This window comes from Anopheles coluzzii, chromosome 3 (genome assembly GCF_943734685.1).
Source record: "Anopheles coluzzii chromosome 3, AcolN3, whole genome shotgun sequence".
Lineage (NCBI taxonomy): Eukaryota > Metazoa > Arthropoda > Insecta > Diptera > Culicidae > Anopheles > Anopheles coluzzii.
The window spans coordinates 93,480,191-93,495,145 of NC_064671.1; the positions used below are offsets into that span (position 1 = coordinate 93,480,191).

Here is a 14,955-nt window from a genome sequence, read left to right on the forward strand (position 1 = left end):
ACCGCGCTGGAGTTGCAGTGCCAATTTTTCAATTATCTGATCACACCAACTCACTTTCGATTCTTGAGGTGACTTTATCGCGATATCGGTCTCGTCTTCGAAAAAGAAGTGCTAGAATGTTGGAAAACAGTTTTCCCCGATGGCAATGGTGGTGGATTGATATTTTTACGCTTTTCGTGTCAGCGAATTTTCACGTTCGACGACACGCCTTCGGTAGAACGTGAGCCGATCGGTGGGAAAGAAATACACTCACACAAATAAGTACACAAACATACACACATACACGCACGAACAGCAAATACACTTTCAATAACAATAATTTAATTTAACCGTGCTATTTGCTGAATATTAATCTGGCTCCGTTCCGGAGAAATTGTTGCACGTTGCCGGTCGGGGTTTATTTTATCGGCACTCTGTTCGTGTGTGTGTGTGTGTGTTTGTGCGTATCTGTCGGAGAAATTGGGAAAAGGATGGAGTGAGAACGTATCACTGGCAGCACTTTCGAAATACACGCGCAGTCTTCGTTCAGCATTCATCAGCAGTACACGGGCGGAGGCTAATCAAGTGAATGTGAATAAATTTCATGCTGTTCGACTCCGGAACGGCATGTTTTCGGTCCAAGTCCATAACCGGAGTACCGAAGGCATTTAACAATATTGTACTGTAGGGTTTGATATAGTTGGACAAAATTGTGGCTGAAAATTGATGGTTTGAGCTTAATTCGTTGGGACGTCGTTTTTGTCAAGCAAATTGCATAGTTTTAGGCGGTTAAAGGTACAAATAGTCCTAAAAGCATGCATTTGTCCCGAAAATTATGCAAAAAGTTGAACAAAACACTTCTATGAGAATGATTTTTGTCCGTTTCTTTTCTCATAGTGTATGAGAAGGAAAACCATTGATTAGGAATTACTTCCATTTCAATATTGAAACTCTTGTTCAATGGAATCAAACCTCCGTATGACTAATTTGGTCTGTATTTCCACGCTACAATCATAAGTCTAGGAAAACAGGAGCAAAACATGGCCTCTCTAAGACGAGTATTAGCATTTCAATAGAGAGTGGTACAAGCGAAACAAGCAACCCGAATAAAAGCGACCCCGTGAGTGGTTAATTGTACTTGATTAAGTGGTACCGGGCTAATGTTTTGACTTAACGAGTAGCTGCATTGGACGCCCGGAACCCGGTCCCGGAAGCGGAAAGGAAGAAAAACAAGGATTTTCCGCGCTCGCGACTAATGATTTAACGACGCGCGCTGGATGGCAAGGTAAACATAGCGGTAGGTTTGGTGACACGAGAATTGTACATTAAATTGTAATTTGCAACGTGTGAGTGTGTGTGGCTGTGAGCGCAAGCTAAGGGGTATGGGGTGGTAAAGAAAACGTTTCATTTAGCTCAATTTGTGCCGTGCCAAATTCGGAATCCCTGAGTGGCGAGATTTTAATGGCATTTCAGTTTTTCACACTCCATTTCGAAAATCAGGCACAAGGAGGAAAAAATCAGAACCACAGTAGAGGGAAAACGGTACAACTTTCCCGGATGCATCGGTCAAGCGAAGAGTGTTTGGCTAAATAGCTTCTAGATCTGTTTTGCTTTTGGATGCTTCCGCCGAATTTGTGGCTGAAAGCAGAAACAAGCGGCTGCTGCATTCGTATCTATTTATTTGGTGCATATTTTTTTGTGGCGGACGCCAGCTTATGCCGTGCTAGATTATGATACATTAGCGCTAGCAAGATAGGGACGAGCGAGCAGCGAGCGTAAAAAAGAATACAGCATCGATGATTTATTCGCACCGTGCACCGTGCCAGAGCGTTGGTGTTGGACGCACATTAGTTGCCATTAAAGTTACATTTGCAGCAGCCGCAGCACAGTTAATGGCGAGACTGTCGAAGTGGAATGCTAATGGGACGCCGGTTGATCGCGCCAGGGACGGGGAGAAATGCTAATTGGTGAAATAGGAGCAAAAGCATTCACTCGCTTGCAGTCCATAAATTGCTTAATAATGCAAACATGTTTTATAAAACACGCCGGCAATAAGCCAAACAAAGTATGCGGAGAAACCCTGCTTTCCTTCGCGCTCGCAGCAGAATGTCATCCATTTTCATAATGGATAACGAATGGCCAATATCTTTCCGCGAGGGTTGTAAGAATTGCGCGGGCAACGTTAAGCTTTGGCACATCTGACAGCATTGAATCTGACAGCAATTTCGGAGCAAAACATGACGCCATGTCGGCTGCAAGCACATAATGTAGCAACGAGTGCACCGTACTATGCGCGATGAAAGATCGATTTGGAACAGTTGCAGCATTTTGGAAGATGCACTGCAAGGACCTCGCGAGACTTATGTAGCCATGCTTGTGAAGGAAAGAGCAAGTGACTAAAAGCATGTTTCTTTCAGTTTCCATAAAGAAAATGTGAATAAAAAAGAAGATTTAACCTGCGTTTGTAGCATTCGAGTGATTTTGTCGAGCATATTGCATACATTTGGGCGTTTTCATAAAAAGGCGCTTCACATAGATCACAGCTTGCATAACTTCTTTTACAAGACAATCACACTTGGGTTAGAAGAATGCCATATTTATTTCAAATCTACAAACAACCCTACTTACGTCACTTAAAACTGTTGGTGGAGAAAATATAGTGGCGCGTGCATGAATTCGGAAACACTTACCGCGTGCTGTCGACGTCCCGGACCGAAACTGCAAAATGAATGGCTTTATCATCGTGCGTTCTTTTTGTGCTTTATAACATTCTGTCCCCCGCGATGTCTTCATTCCTCGGCACATTCCGGGAGGCAAGGGCGAAAACGAATTGTATTAACGAGCGAAGAAATCACAATTTCATGCATTGTGAATGTCTCTCGCCATGACACAAAAAAAAAAACCCTTACACTGTTTCGTGGAAAGGTTATGAAGTGTCACAACAATTCATCGGGTGGCTGGTAATATTTCTAAGTGTGTAGCCCGTTGGGTCGTTGTAGTTGAAAGTCATCCCGGACACGAACCAGACCAGAGACACAACAAAGCTGGTAAGTGTGGGGGACAAAGAAAACTCCACCCTACATGTAGCAAGGCGATCCAATATTGCTTCAAAATATATTTATGACGCACTGTGCGTTGTGCACGCCAAGCTGTTCAGCCCTTTCTGTTTTGCCGTTCGATGTTAGCGAACTTTCGCGACGAAAAAGATCATGCGACTCGTGTGGGAAGGTCGTCGGGTGTCGGGTAATGGGATACTATTTATGCCTGAGAGGAAGATAACCCTCCCATTTTGGCCAAGAGCAAAGCTCAGGCCGAAAGCTTTTGGGTTTGCGTAAATTTGTCCGATGCACGTGTTTGAATTGTTTGGAAAATATTGCTTTTAAAAAACAAGCATCGGAGCTTTCTTTCCATTTTCGTTCCGACTAAAGTTGAAATATTAGTCCGGAGGTAGAATTGTTTATTTCCTTGCTATATCAACTGCCTTCTGAGCACCCCGTAGTCCGTGTGTTTGGATTTGTGATACTTTCCGCTACGGGTTTTCATCTTTCGAAAAGTGTGTGCAAACAACTTTGCCAGCTTGCGTTGCCATTCACCGAGGCAGAGAGATTAGCTTTCATCCGCTTGGAGGTAGACCGTACGGATGCCGGTTCTTGAGTAGTTCGTACCGTCTGGTGGTGTTTGTGCTCGTTCAGTGATTACAATATTTGATTTCCGTTGGAAAAACTCTAATGTCTGTGAGGGTGCTAACCTGGCAAGACGGAGGAAGTTGTTTGGTTTGCAGTTATGATACAGATCGGTGTGTACCTCTATGTATGGAAGCTAGTTGCTGTTTGTATATGAAAAAGATAGCCCCAGTTTGCTCTAAGTTAGATAATATGCGATAGAAATGGAGGACGCGTGGCCAAGGGGGTTGTTGTTTTTAAAATCGAACAACAAGGTAAATAAGGTATCGTTTACATGCACAAACAAACGCACACTAGTGTAAGGAATAGGTAGATTAGATTTTCGAGAGCAGATTATTAGATTTACATCTTTCAGAACAAGAAATTGAATGCCCTTGTAAACATGTTCTGAGTAGAAAAATGAGAGAAAAGAGTTTGTCTATTCAACAGTATTTTCAAATTTGTCATCCCAAAGAACGTTTTTTGTTCAATAATGTATCAATAAAGGTAAAGCAATTGGTAATTCAGTGAATAAAGATGTTTTTCGTACACAGATTGCATACAGCTAGGCGTTATTGTAATTATTACTACGTCATGATTCCCTCAAAGTATGCAATCTGCTCGACATTTCATCAGAAACACTTGCAAAAACATGATCCTGCTATCATTTTTTATGTTTTTAACGCCATTCAGGGTTTGAATAAATCGAACGAACTCAATAGTGTCTGGTTTTGTCCCAAGAGATGCATTATGATTCTCAGTTGACTCACCCCGGAAACGGTCTGAAAGGCCTACATCTGTGGTAGAAAAAGGACTGTGTGCTATGCCACTTAATGCGATAAACCAGAGTGCAATGGCCAACCGCAGGCAATCTTGTGTTGCAGTCGGGGACAAGGTGGCAACGACACCCGGGACACTGCGGCATGCAGAGTGTCATGAATCATGCGGCCAGAAAGACAGAGGTTTACCAGAACCATCCTGCCCATGCCATGTCTCGGTGCAGCAGTTTTGCGCTTGTTGCCCGGGCAAGAGGGGTTTGAAGGCATGGGCGCATGTATCGTATATATATTGAAATTTTTACTCGTTCACCTGCAACATAACCTATTTTACGTGGTGCAGGTGCCAGGAACAGGTCCCTGTTTTTATTCCTTTGCCGTTGCAAAAGGCGGCGTAGGGCTAGCGTTTTTCGAGTCGAGTAGATAGGGCTTATGGTGCTGCGCTGGAAACAGGAACAACCGTAAAGGACTGACGAGGCTTGCAAGTGGAGCGCAAAGTGCAAACTGTAACAGAGAGAGAGGCGAGAAAATATAGTTTCATAAATAAGTTTTATAATTTTATCGTTTAAGTTTATCATATAAATTCTGGCGATCCGATACCGGAATAGGAAACGGTAGATGTGGACTCCCTCGAGAGTGTATTCCAACATGATATGACTATTTCTGTGGTCGTGTTGTGCCGCTTGAGGAGCTACATGCAAGCCATACAATGTAGATCTGTAAAATTTCAAACCAAGTTGAATGAAATGAAAATCCATCTTTCCAAGGAGTGAGAATCAAACGAACTTTACGATAACATGTCATGTTCTTTGCCCTGAATTGATGAATTGCGTCCAATTCTCCGGAGAATTCGAGCATCAAGTTGATAAAACCACATTCAAATTGTAAACCCGCGCATCGTTGTTCACCTTCACTGCCACCATTGTGTGTGAGTGTGTTTGGTGGTGCGTCCATTGACCCGCATAAGGATGCGCATTTCAAGATGGGTACGTCAATACAAAAAAAAGATCCACCGAGTACAGCAACCGACATCATCTTACGTCGGGCGGCACCCCCATTTGTGATCCATTACCGAAGGCAGTCAGGCGCGAAGATGACTCACTTCCGATGCCATCTTCCCCTGCCCTGTCTTTGGTTTTCGACGCCGGTCGCAATTTAATTGGCACGGGGAAGGATTTTCGAAGTGCGAAACGCACAATCACGAACGAGGAAATGGGGTCGATTTTTCGGATTCCACCGACAAATCAGCATCAAAGGCAAGCGGTCTCGCTCCACGACCCTCCACGCATTAGCACAGCCCGCAGGAATGCTACCAACGCAGCAGCAAGGTTGATAAATTTCCCTATTTACAGTGCTGTCGCTGCTGTGGGTGGTTTACGTTGGGTGCGAAAAGGCGACTACCGACTCCCGGCCACTTTCCACTTTCAGCACTTTCAGGTCCAAAAACACTCATTGTTTACATCTTCCGGAAAGTTTGCGATTCATTAAATTTTCACTTCTGATGAATTGCAAATACTCATTAAAATCGGAGTCTTTTGTTTTGCTGTCAGTGTCTCTTTGGCGTAGTTCCGGGAGGATGGAAAGGGCGGCGTGTGGGACGCGTGTTGAGATTCGGCGACGGACATTCTGGGGTTCTCCGTGCCTTGGCTAGAAATGGGGGAGAATGCCATTCGTCACGGATTTACGCCGATGATGGATGCGCTCGTCTAAGGTCTAGTACAGAAATGGGAAGGTTTTGGTTTTGCTTTGATCGATGCTCGGTACTAGTTATGTACAAGTGTTTAGTTTGTGCATGGGAATGGGGGTTTGTAGTTGGTGTTTCTTTTGATACTTGTTGACATTTAACAAATTGCAAATTGATAGTAAATAAGGAAAGCTATAACTCTTGGAATTATCGTATTAAAATAATGTTTTGAAGGAATTTCCCCCGAAAGTATGCAAACTGCCCAGCATGTAACGCTTATTGAGCTAACCGTTTCGATACGACTTTCGAAACATTCGATTGTCATCCACCTTGAACCAAAGTGTCGCAATTTTAAATTGCTTCTTCCTTCCCGGTATTATGCGCTATTTGTTACACTTTCAACTGTCATCCTTGTGCCCACCTCAAAACTACGTGCTGCGAATCGACAAAACCCGAAATCTTCCCTCCTTCCCGGGAGGTTTCGAGCAATTGAAGGCATCGCATTACTATCACTTCCGCTTCCGGGGGGTTTTACCTGCAGCACGCAGGAAGTTGGCGCGACACGCAATAAACCTCAATTCGATGGCGAATTTATGCTTATCATGTTGTTCTACCGCCCCTGCCACCCAGCTCCTGACGAGGTGACGCGTCGAGCGACATTGAGTTAGATTAATGAAGTGAGGATGGCGTCGCTCGGCGTAGTGTCGTATTTTTACACGTTATCTGGGTGACAATGGAAAGAATAAAAAAAAAACAAGGTACACGGTGAAATATGCGATCCACTTTGGCTTTTCCGCCATTTGCACTCGCAGCTGCTTATATCAGAGCAGTGTGGAGGCACTGGGGTGGTGGTAGCGCAAACTGCAGATTACAATACAAGATCATAACCGTGATATGTCTTCCTCATTACCGCCGATGCGGGGTCTCGTCCTCGCAGCTCACGTCAGCACAATGTCCTTCCTTTGTGTCTTCCTGTCGGTGTCGAGCGGGAATGGGGACCCCCAGACCGTTATTTACGCCGTATTATTTCATCAGGATTTTGTTTATCTTTCCGGTTGGTGCGTAATGTGGCGCCGAACGCAATGGATAGAGGTTGCTGGCCTCAGTACGTCTTTTTTCTCTTTCCCGCGCTCACAGTTCTTCTCGCTCGCATGTCCTTGCCAACAAATGATGTCTTGTTTCGCGCACTCTTGTCGCTCTTGTCAGTGCTGGATTGTTTTTCGCGTTGTGTAGGCAATTTGTATGAGGGTAGGCTTAGATTTTATTTCACCGTTTCGCCTGCTTAAAAAGCGTCCAACCGCGAGCACGAGGCGGCCGCCCGGGTGGGTTCGCGGTAAGGCTCGAGTTCGGTTTCTTCCCTGTTAGCGTCCTCCACCGGAACATTCGTCGAAAAATGCGAAGCCAATTAACGGACGGAAGTTGCTGATTATGTTATGCGCTTGTTATGGGTTTGTTCTAAGGTGCGGGAGCCGAGCCGCACACCACGTGGGCAAGTTTAATGGCTTTGCTGACGCACGCTACAAATTGAGCAAAGTTTCTTTTAGTAGCTTTTGGGTTCCGAGAGCAAAGCAGGTCGGTGCGGTGGACGCTGTTTTCAAGATTGGTTCCTTTGTTTTGGTTCGATTATGCTGGAAAATGGGTTCTTTGAACTGGTTCCATAAACCTAAGCTTTGGGATAAAAACATGAACAACACAGTGGAAAATATTTCGAAAAGTGGTTAATTGTAGAGTTTTTCTGAAATATGCCGATTATGTAGAGAAAACATACGAGGAATGCCTGAAGCAAACAAAGTTTTCTAGCTGATTGTATACGTTCTTAGTAGCGCGAAGATTTGCCCCGTAAGGTATGCAATCGTGTTACCTAATGTAATTAATATGGTGTTTATAAGCTTTTTAACACAGTTTGTCTTCTTTTATTAGTGATTTATTGCGTTTCAGAGTAATTCAAAAGTTTTCCCTTGACATAAAATGAATATTTATTGCAGTGCCATAAATCTTGCTGCTCAAGTTACCATTTCTGGTTCAAGTTACCATTCGGAAGTATTGCAACGTGTCACCATGATGGACATTCGATTATTGTAAACAAACTTTAAAATTATCTTCTCCCGCCCCATAATGAACTTGTTACAATGTCCCGTAATGAAGTGGCACCTGTGGACGGGATTTTAATTTGATAATCAATGATAAACCGAACTCAACGGGTGGTCCAATCCCCGGAACTAACCAACAAATGCTGAAGGGCTGATCTCCACTCCACTCGCTCCCTGATTCCACGTGATTGTGATATTGTAATTTTCCAGGGGAAGTAATTTTTTAGCACGTTACAAAAAGTAGAAGGACCGGTATGGAAAAAAAAACCAATCCAAAAGCTACCCAACTGTGATAATGATCACATTACCCCTAAATCAATCACTCCCGCGGTGGCAGGTTACGAGCGCTTTCCTTAAAGTTAAATTGGAATCTCACCGATGTTACGTCGTTGTTTGCTGTGTGTGTGTCCCTGTGTTCGTATGATTGTTCCGGTACATCGAAAGGACACATTCACGAGGGGTAAACTGAAGCGAGCGTAGAAGGAGATGGTCGTGGCAATGCATCGTCAAAACTATTTCATTCATCCCATCCAATTAATTTCCCCCATTAATTGTCGATACAAATTGTGGCGCATTAATCTTGTGGGGTGGCAGTGCCGTAGCCGAAGTATGCTCACACTCACAGCAACCAAACCCGCCAGGACCCCATGCTGGGTGAAATTATTGCAGGTTTTGGAACAGGTTTCGAGATTAGCGAATGAGTGGAAAGGATTTTAAAGTCAAGGAAACACTAGGAGGCACCCCTTATTCCTTGGTGGGTAAATAAAGAGGAACAGCAGCAGGAAAAGGGGTAGAAGAGTTGGTCAAACACACACACGCACACACGTGGCGTGGCGGTGTAATCATAGTAAACACACGCTACCTACCATCGTCCATGTTTGTTGACGGAAAGAACCGGCCCCGTCCTTTCGAACGAGGGGTTGTTTAAAGGTTTGGATCAGGAAATCAAAAACATTTCTTAAGTTGTTCTTCAAATAGAGTTGCCCTCCCGTGTGCCCACCGAAGCGCATGCACTGTTGAATACTGTATGAGCACTTGTCGTCATTCCCGAAGGGCCAGAGGACGTATTGCGCAGCAAACAGAGCTCCTCTACTTGCGTCACGTTAAACGTGGAACAACAAGAAGCTAGCTGCAACACACGCTGTACAAGGAAAGGAAGATTTGGCTGTGCTGTAAAATAAATATACGCTCTTGCAGGCTCACACTTTTGCGTCCGCAGAGAAAGCAGGAAAAAAAAACCTATACACAGTCGAGGGAAAACGCTCAATAGAGTGAATCAACAATGGAATTAATGAGAGTGCACGCACCATAAAAGTAAACGAAACGAACGTGGCGGGGGGAAGCACGACGACGGCTGGCCACTGGCATGGTACAACCCATCAAACATTTGCCCTTTTCTATCAAGCGCTCCGGAGCGATAAAAACTTTTTCCCGGGAATTGAATTCTGAAGTGGAGTGAAGGATATATTTTTGTTGTTGTTCGCCGCTTTCTAAATTATTCCGATTGCAAAGGCACATTTGCTCTTTTTGTACCGCGCTCTTCCTCGCTTTCACTCTCATTTCTGTTGATTATTTGACCAACCGTTTTAGGGAGGATTTAACGCAACATGAACATGTACATTGGGGGCAGGGAAGTTCCAAACGGCGGTGGGTTTTTCTTTTGGACGGTTTGGTTAATCCCCATTTGGCTGTATTGTTTTACGGTTGAATATTCCGTCCACTTAACACATCGCTAGGGAAATGAGCAGCGGAAAATGGTAAAAAAGGACATAAAACGCAACCTTCACATTACCGTTCCATCGGTGCAGGGTTGGTGGGATTTAGCTCGGGAGATCTGTAGGTCCAATAAAGCATGAATATTTAATGGAAATTATACCAAACAGCATTCTTCCATTGTAGCAGAATATCAAACAAATCAGACAACCTCAGAGATTTCTTTCGTCTACTTTCCTCCAATTTTTCAAGAAACCCTGCCGGCCCATTTGAAATTCCCCCGTCTTGGCGTGCGTAAAGCAAATGGAGAGAAAAATTAAATTTACTTTTTTGAAGATAATTTTCCCCGCCACCGTACCATCCGTTGGTTGGCCATTGTGTGCGATGATGCCTGCCAAATGTTTGCGATAAGCGTTTAAAGCAATTACATTATGGTGCGACCCTGCTCTATCCACCCGAATCGGCGGCGCTGCATCACACCAGACACACAAAATGAGCGTTTTGTATGATTAAAGGTACACGTCGAGGTTTTTCCCTATCACTATCGTAATGTCATGAGCTGGGAGGGAGTGTGAGTGGACTGAGCACTTCCTCAGCATCAAACGGAATCGGCAAGCGCACGCAGCGCAAGCGGCGCCGAAATGGAAGACAAACACAGCAGTTTCTAGTCCGCTGTATCTGGTTCGGGCTGGGCGGCGGCTCGGGCGCCGTTTTGTTTGTTTCACTTTAGTAAAATCAATATTTACCTTGCTCTTCTTGTTCTAGGAGCGAAAAATTTACATTATTCATTAGGGAGCCGCTGAAAAGCCTGCGACTGGTCGGGGCTGTGGGGGGGGGGATGGATGGATGTGTTAGCTATCTCCTCAGCCACCTGAGCAATGGGAGGAGTTGGACTAGGAATTCCGAATCCAATTCCAGTAGGAATGGCGCTTGGCACGCCGGTGAAAGACATGTGTATACGACTGATTTGTTTCTTGGCTGATTTAATTGGAAATTTTAATCGTCCATCAGTAGGGACTGTGTGCTAGGAGAGGCGCTTGGGAAGAAATGATGTTTGCTTGAGGTGGGTGTTTGGAATGGAATGGTTTCCGTGTGTAAGCGCGTGTGAGTAGTTGATCTCGGAAACGGAACCAATTTATGTAGTAATTAAATCGGACTGTTGAACACAGAATGAGTGTTTGTGGTGTGTTACAAAGGAAAGTGGGCGAATTCATCTGTGAGAGAGATTTGATCTGAAAGACTCAATGATGCAAGGAATCTAAATTCTGGTGAAATAATCATTCAAACGACGTTGAGCATTGATTGTATACAGAAACATATTTGGAGAACCAATTCCATCGAACTCGATTTTGTTTCTATTTTCGGAACGACATTTCCAGCACTAAAGTTCCATCTTGAAGTTGTGATTTGCATGCGAATCACTTTCACTTGGCATCCTCTCTGCCCTCTCGGATAACAAGAGTTATGATTAGCTTTCCCTTCCCACCAACAAATCGTAACGCCATCTGTTTTCGGGCCGGACACGCTCGAACGACGCTTGGCAGAATCCTTCCCAAATTTGCCCACTTTCGGCCCCGGTCGAGTGGCAGAAAAATTTTCCCCAAAAACTGGTGGACCAGCAGACCCTTTGTTCCTCATTTAGCCCGCTCGAGTGGCGCGTTACTCGTGCTGGAAACGAGTGAAAGGAAAAGTGGTTGTGAAGAGAGCGAGAGAAAAAAAACCCAACTCTGAAGTGGGCAAATCCAATTTGATTTATTGGGAAAACATCGATTCGGTCGCCGAGCTTTTACATTTCAATAAATTCTTCGTCAAGAAAAACTCGCCACACGCGGGCGCGCGCGCGTCACACCAGGCCCGAGAGCCCGATCCAATCATTTCGGTTGGTTAGGTCCGAGTGGCCCAAAAGTTTGCTTCCACAGGCTGCCGCTGGGTGATGGATGCTGCAGCTGTGTCGTACATGCGATGCGAAACGTCTCGTGGCTTGCGTTGTGGTTGGCAATTTGCGACGCGGCAGCGGCATCTTTCATCAATCTCTTTGGTTTGGCGGTTGCCGTTTTTTGAAAGGAAAAACATTTTTCCAGCAATTTTCCAGTGTTGGTGGAGTTGTCCCTCTCCCCCTCTTTCGTTGGGACTGTGGCTTTGCGTGGTCGCTGCTGTTATTATTTGGTCGTTTTTCCTCGCTCCCTTGCCTTTGGCTGAGGGGTAAGATTCTAGGAATCGTGTCCGTTTAGCTGTAAGGAAGAGGATCGGCCCACGTCCAGGGCCGCTTTGAAAGCGATTCCATCTGGAGCATTAAATAATGTATGCTTATTTACTTACACATTCACTGGCGGTGGTTTCGAGTGCACGGAGTGGTCGATTGGAAGTGGCCATTTTTCTGAGATGCTGGGAATCAGAGAGGGAAGAAAGCGACACACACAAAAAAAGGAACTGAAACCCCAACAGTTTGGCTTACATCTGCAGTAAAGGGCGAAGGGAAGCCCACCCGATAAGCTGCGAGTCTGTGATGAGGGAAAAACTTTCTATCACACAACTCGAAACTGGATCGAATGTGTTCCTCTCGGCCGTTTTACGATCGACCATAACCTGATCCAAAGAAGACGTACGGACCTGGCGTACCGTTTAATCCTTCCTTGCTCGTATGGTAAATAAGGCGAGCGATTGGAAAATGTACTTGAAGAGGAAAAGTAAAGGGAAAAACATACCGTACCGTTGAATATTCATCAGTCAGTGGTTGAAGTGCTGGGCCGGCAGGAAATCATGCAATCAGATAGATTTGTTTTGATAGATCTCGTGGGCAGTCGGGATTTTAGTGAGTGGGCGTCCGATTCGCTTTGAGGGCTTTGAATGTGTAGGAGCTTTCCTTGCGTACGGTGCGACGTGCGCAAAAAAAGCTTTTTCATGGCGAATGGTTTTTTGAATTGGAATATTTGCATGCTCTAATCGAATCATCGGCTATAATTATATGAGTCGTTTTTTTTGGTGTAGTGCTTTAATTTCAATCATGTATACACAATTACTGGAAGAGGTAATGTTGCTAATTAATCTAATTAATGTTGTGAATTTTGTAATTTGAATCGTCAAACGAACAGTAAAATGGAATACACCATGACTCCTACAACGCCAACAGCCTATCGAAACTAGTCCAAAGCGCCTTCCCTTAGCAAAAATTTATCTTAAAAAATACCTTTTTCTAGCTTTAATAATCATACATAATAAACACTTTCGCTCGTACATACGGTCTGCAGCTGCTCGCGGAAAATACATTTCCATCCTATCGTTGCACAGAATCGAACACTTTTAACATTCCTTGCCTGTGGGAAACTTTTCCCCAGACCGAAACAAGAAAAGACACGAAACAGAGAATGGCAAAAGAAAAACTTAAGCACACAAAACTACCGATGGGCAACAATTTCTCACACACAACGGGAAACCCCCCGCGTTGTCCTCGAGCCTTTTGCCCTTGAATGTCTGTGCAATATTGAAAAGTTTGTTCCCCCCTCCCTGGTCTTCCTGCTGGAACCCTGCACCTTCGTATCGGCCCTTACTGGAGGAGTCATTTTCCCTTTGAAGACAACCGTGCACCGTAGCCCAGAGAGATTGGCTGCATAAAAGTGGCTTCACGTTCACGGTGGAGCAAAAAAAAAAAAAGGAAAAATCTCCATGCCTGACACCGGCAGCAGTAGCACGCGATACCGGAAGCTTGAAGTCTGTTGCAGGGGCTCCCGTATGGCCATCGCTGTCGTTGAAAGAAAGAGAAAAGAAAACGGGAACGTAAAAAGGAAACCGAAAGCGAAAACCTTCCGGACAGCCCGGAGCGGATGGGAAGTTAAGTGAAGCAGATGGTCGTTTGGATCGCCAAGACTGAGAGAGAGAGAGAGAGAGAGAGAGAGAGAGAGAGAGAGAGAGAGAGAGAGAGAGAAATAGAGAGAGAGAGAGAGAGAGAAAAGAAGAGAGAAAGTATCCAGGATGCAAATAGTGGTGCATAAAAAAGGTGTTAAGAATGGAACTGAGGATAGCGTGGAATGGGCACACCCGGGTTACAACCAAACCGAAGGAGTCTTTGCCTTGCGCGATTCTACCAGTGCCATAAGAAAAACTAAAGCGAAATGCATAATTCAAAAGTTTTCCTACATTTCCTCTTTACACGTGCGCTCCGCTTGCTTCGGGGACGATTTTCTTGCAGCACAAAGGAAGAAGAGGTTGGAAAAAGCTTGGATGCGCAGCTCGCTGGATGCAACACTGGCCGGGGAGTTCGGATTCCCTTCCGCTCTCCCATCGTCGGGCAAAAGCGAAAACTTTGATGGAATTTGTACACAGCTGCGTTTTTGTTGATGTTTGGCGCGTTACGGTTCCGGGTTTCACTTATCTTTTGCGCGCTATTGAGTAAGGCAATTTCCATCATTTGCTGCACTAAATGGGAATGATAGTTTCGGGCGGCAGCGCGGGCTGGCTGGTTACTTTATCGATACAAAACACACTAATGAAGTTTCTGTCAATTGCTCCAAATGAAGTTTGCCATCCATTGGCGGTGGGGTTGGGAGACGGTGTGGAAAGAGCTCCTAAGAGATTGGTCCCCTTTCATTCATCGAGGAAAATTGAGGTAAAACACCAATGAAATCAGTTGAAAGGTAGTAATGAAGACAGTGACGTCAAGTTTCATGTTAGAAGCTCTTTAATCTTATTGGAATTAAACTGTTTGACAATTGCATACTTTTAGGGGCTAACAGTTTTTTTGATAGAAAGATGCGAATTGTTCTTTGATTGGCATTATTTTTACATAAAAATGACATCGTTCCATTACTTAATGTTGGCGTTCAGCTCCTCAACACAGAAGACGTGCAGATTTTTAGGCTTTTTTCGTTTAAAGTCAGTATGCTAATGCCACAGAATGCTCATCACGTCCGCTCAAGTGGTAAGGTAATAAAAATGATAATTAATCGAGAGTGCTGCAGTAATTTAACGAAATCACGCGGCCCAATTGATGGATTGGGTGATGAAGTATTTATTTATTCATCCAGGCAAAGCGTTTAGCCATAAACGCGCACTGA

The 14,955-nt window shown here is 44.6% G+C and overlaps 1 protein-coding gene across 1 annotated transcript in view; it reads left to right on the forward strand.

Moving 5' to 3' along the window:
• Positions 1 to 424: 424 nt before the first annotated feature.
• Positions 425 to 14,955, forward strand: part of LOC120956840 (toll-like receptor 7) — a 117,562-nt gene continuing 103,031 nt past the window's right edge. The window contains exon 1 of the mRNA XM_040378611.2: positions 425 to 439. The gene's annotated coding sequence lies outside the window, so the exon portion shown is untranslated. The remainder of the gene's footprint in view (positions 440 to 14,955) is intronic.